The following is a 5,410-nucleotide window of genomic DNA, read 5'->3' on the forward strand; positions in this document are numbered from 1 at the left end:
AATATTTCGAGGTCACCACAATCAAGGTCGTCTCAGTTTTGCAGGCTCGATATTTAATCCTGGAACATACTTCAAACTGTACGAGTTCATTCGCTGCGAATCCAGCTTTCGAGGTCACATTTAACATGGCTCGAAAATTAGGTACAACATATAATAATAAACATCATATATAAATAAACATTTAATTAATTCATATATTGAATTATAATAACCACATAACATATTTAACTATAATATCTATTTTTCTTAGTGTTTTAATCTAATATACTTAAATATATATTTCCATTAATCTAATTTTTTTTATGAACCATATATAACCAAAATATAAATCTCTAATTATTTAACTAAACTACAAAACATTTAATTATTGAATAAGTTATTTAATTATAAAAATATATTAATAATTATATATAAATATCTATATTATTTAACTAATCTACAACAAGCATAACATCTATGTAATATTATATATTTTGATTTTTCTCATTGTATATAAGTATCTACATTATTTAACTATAATATCTATTTTTCTTTATGTGTTTTTTAAACATATAACTATAAAGTTTTATATAATAATATTTAGTTTATATTATGTGACACTCTAAAATTTCTCCAAAACATTCTATCTATTTTCTCATTTATTATATTCTTTTATTCTACTTCTTTTTTTTATTTTAAATAAGATATTTGTTAATAACAATTTTCTAATAATGATATTATTATTATTCTTAATATATATTTATTTACTAACACTTATATTAATATCTATATATTATTCTATAAATGGGAGATGATGTGACACTCTAAAATTGCTTTAAATCATTCTATCTGTTTCTTATTTTTTTCTCATTATTTTATTACAATTTTTCTAAAAAATATATATATATTTTTGTTTCACTTTTTTTTCTAATATAATAATAATTGACTTAATTTTATTTTAGAGTCAAAATGTCTATTTATATGTATAATAATAAATTAATAACTATTAACTCTATTTTAATTTTTTTTCTAAAAACTTATATATTTTATTCTACTTTTTTTTTTAATATAATAATAGTAGTAATTAACTCTATTTTATTTATCTATCTATTTTCTTGTTTTTTAATTCAAATTTTTCTAAAAAAATATAGTTTTATTCTATTTTTTAAATATAATAATAATAGTAAATAACTCTATTTTTTTTTTCTAGAATAACAATTATAATACATGTCAATTAAAAAATATCTACATATAACAATAAATAAATAATTTATATATTTCTATTTTTAATATTTTGAAAATATACGTGGTCTAAAAGTTAATTTTTAAAAATAAAGGTTTAATATGGTGTGAATCCTTATAGAAAACATAAATTATACATATAATTTACTTTTTATAATTTTTTAAAATAAAAATTAATCAACAAAATTAATCCTTACACAAAACATAATTTTATTTATACATAATTTAGAATTTTTATAAAAAAAATGTAATAATAATAAAAGCACATGTATAATTTACTTTTTATAATTATACATGTATAACCTATAAGAAGTTTGCTATACAATGAACATCATCATGAAAAAAAGTTAGGGTCAAGACACCCCCATATGTCCATATAAGGAGCATGTTGTATGGGTAAAGTGAAAAAGACTCCCTATACCATAATCTCCCAAAAAATTATTTTAAAACATATATTTTTTAATAATTGCAAAGACTGCGCGATACGCGGTTATATTTTCTAGTTAGATGATAAAAGAGGATTCTAAAATTTGTAGAAGTTGCCACATATTAAACACATACAATTTTATTATTTCTTTTTTCTTTTTTCCTAAACTTATGTAGATTGTTTGGCACGTAACAGGGGAAGAAAAGCAAGCAAAAACTGTTCATTAACTATGAGCACTTATTATCTCTTCTATATAATTTTTTTTTTGTGTATTTAACAGTTTTTAATTGTGTTTAACGGTTTTTTGTGTTAATTTCAATAAAATATTATAAATAAATAACTAAATATACTTTTGAATCCAATTAAAAATAAATATTTGTTAATAATATTAATGCATCATTGTTATAATAATATTTCATATAAAACTAAATATTTAATAATTATATTAATATAGATTCAAAGGTTATAAAATATCATTATCATAATAATATATAAAATATAATCTTAATTTTTCTAAAATTTTTATCATTTATTTTTAAAAAGTAAGCAAGTTATATAAATATATTCATATTAAATAACAACAAATATTATAAAGACATTATATGTGTTTCGTTAAAATCTTTTCCATGAATTTCTCGCGTTTATTTATATGAGATTGTTCCTTTGTTTACGAAGATTACTAATAACATACACATTCCATTGGCAAGGCCTATGGGATGAAAATGTTCTTCAATGGAATGAGTAGAGAGAACAAAAGGTGTGTACTTGCAAAAGGCACTCTGATGCTTAATTCTGCACAATGCTCTCTCACTCAATCCTCAATCTATTCAAACATTAATTGAACTAAAGTCCAAGGTCCCAAACTTTAGTCCCTCTTCCTCTATTTATATAGAAATGACAAAGAATAAGGTTACAAAAGCTTATGGTGATTGATCCATGTGTCTCGCTTTACTAACTATCTTCCTGTCCTTTTCTCTTCTTCATCACATTATGAGCTCAGATGCGTATCGATCTTGTCACTCAACTTCATACTTAAACTCTTCGTGTGGTCCATCTAATTTGAGCTCAGAGCTTAGCAATTTGTTCAATCACATTAAGCTCAAAACTCATCAATTTATTTAAACACATTGAGCTTAGAGCTCATCAATATATTCAATCACATTCAGCTCAGAGATCATCAATCTATTCAATCACATATAGCTCGGGGCTTATCGTTCTATTCAATAACATTGAGTTCAGATCTCATCTATCTATTCAATCACATTGAGCTAAGAGCTCATCAATCTATCCAGTCACATTGATCTCAGAGCTCATCAATCTATTCAATTACATTGAGCTCAATGCTCATCAATCAATCCAATCATATTGAGCACAAAGTTCATCAATCTATTCGAAACGTACATGCCAAGGACACCTTGCTGAGAAGACCCAACGCGAGACCCTCGTGAAGCTTCCCATGCATCATGCGAAGAGGTCTCTAGACGAAGCCGCCTCGACGAACCTTCACGCACGGGTCCCCTGAGAAGTCAGCCTCGCTATGCGAGGCCCATGGAGAGAATAGTCCCTCGCTATGCGAGGGCCATGGTGCAAGGGGTCACTACGCAAGACTTGATGTGCGAGGGGTCGAGACATGCAGACATGGCTCACCGCGCGAGGGACCGAGGCACTAGGATGGCTCCCTATGCGAGGGGTCGAGACACGTGAGCGTGGCTCACTATGCGAGGGGCCGAGCAGCTGGGATGGCTCGCTACGCGAGTGGTCGAGACACGTGGGCATGGCTCATCGCACGAGGGGCTGAGGTGCTAGCACGACTCACTACGCGAGGGGCCGAGACGCGCAAGGGTGACTTGCTACGAAGATCTCCATAGGACTCTCTATGTGTCACGTATTGGGTCTTTGGATAGAGGCACCCCTGAGGGCCAGTCTACCTATGCAAGATCTGGGCTAGGCCCCGTGGGCACCAATGTCACCAACCAATGGATTGGCCTGAACACATGTGCGTCCCCGATGTTACACACTCCTCCCATGACATCCAGGGGAAACCCACTATACGGTAGAGATGAATTCCCAAGATCAACAACACTTAGCAGAATGGAAGAAAACTTGGAAAAATGATGTGTCTCGGATATATAAGAAGGACCATTAGTTACAAGGCATGTATAGGAGTACGGGATGTACAATCCTGAGGAGGACAGAGGCGTGGCCCTGACATCCGCGTCTAACAAGTAGTGGTGGTACGAACCCGTACGGAGAGTGGAGGCACTACCTGAGCACCCTCGACCATATGCCAGAGTCGACAGTACGATGTCTTGCGCCACTGCTCTGGCATTCTTAGGGTAGACACCACAATGTCCTAAGCCACTACGCTGGCAATGTACCTGCGTATGTCCTTGTCCACTAGGACCTACTTGTATCAGGGGCCAATAGAGCTTACCTATAAATAGGTTTCGACCCCTTAGGTTGGGGGGTTGGAAAATTTTTTGTATGCACATAAAATTACGGAATATATGATCTTTGCTCCATTGTAGTTTGCTCTTTCAAGTTCTTTACATCTTCTTCCTAGCTATCTTTCGCAATATAACTTTTAGGTTTTTGACCTTATATCGTTGACGAGTTCTCACCGTCAACAGTTTGGCGCCGTCATTAGGAAGAACAAGTATCAAGCCAACGTTCTTTCATCACCTTCATAAAGGGAGAAATGCTAAGGCGTTCAAAATACCTACATCAACTACAAGCTGTTGAGGTTCACCTGGCCGGAGAGAAACTGAGGGCTTCTCGGAAGAAACCTCCTACACCTAAGCAGATGGACATGCCAGAGGAAACAGCAGCACCTCCACATCCCTGACCCCCAATGGCACCCTTCTCTGGCCACCGAGACTCGGGTCCCTCGATGTGGAGGCCAGGCAAAAGCCCCTATGTACACTTGGTGAGTTCCAACTCGAGGACTCGCTTCTATGTTGACGAAATTTGCGAGTTTCACAAGAAAAACCAAAAGTTAGAAGCCACGCAAGAGAACATGCAGGAGGTCTTAAACGACCTTCTGCAAGGAAAGTCGAGCCTACCCATTTCGAAGCACAAGGATAAAGAGCAAGAAAATTGGGAAACCGTTGTCCCCGTGGATGATGGAAGAACCCGACTCTCCACTAGCAACACCCCCCAGACATAATACCATGAGGGACCTAGACCGACTAAATATCCCCAGGAGCAAAGACGGAGGAACAACGATGGTCTTGGGCACGAGGCCGAAGTCACATCTAAGGAAGCAATGCCTGACCTAAGAGAAAAGCTCAATGGGAAGAGGTCAGAAGTGAGGGAGATGTCCCCTGTGGTCCCTCCAAAGGACGGAGAAAGGAGAAAGGTCAATCCCACTGAGATAAGGTGTAATGACCCAACTATTCCTAAGACCATGGACCATTAAAACTACTAGAGATAGCTACAATTTCTATACAAACATAAGAAATAACGTGCCATTATTGAAAACCCCAAAATATAAGAAATAACATGTCTTTATTAAAAATGTAAAATATAATGTGATATGGTATGGGATCCCATTGTTTACAAAACATAAAACATAGCTTTAAAAACAAGTTCAAAAAAAGTTGAATGCAGAATTACAAAAGAGACATATTCCAAAAGACTAAAATAAACGTCATCCTTGATCGACACGCAACCCATGCATTCCATTCATTCTCTCCACACATGCCACGCCACCAAGAATCCATCCGCCTCCATAATCATTTTCCTGCATCACACTAAAATAAA

The sequence above is a fragment of the Humulus lupulus genome, chromosome 7, assembly GCF_963169125.1.
Source record: "Humulus lupulus chromosome 7, drHumLupu1.1, whole genome shotgun sequence".
Classification (NCBI taxonomy): domain Eukaryota; kingdom Viridiplantae; phylum Streptophyta; class Magnoliopsida; order Rosales; family Cannabaceae; genus Humulus; species Humulus lupulus.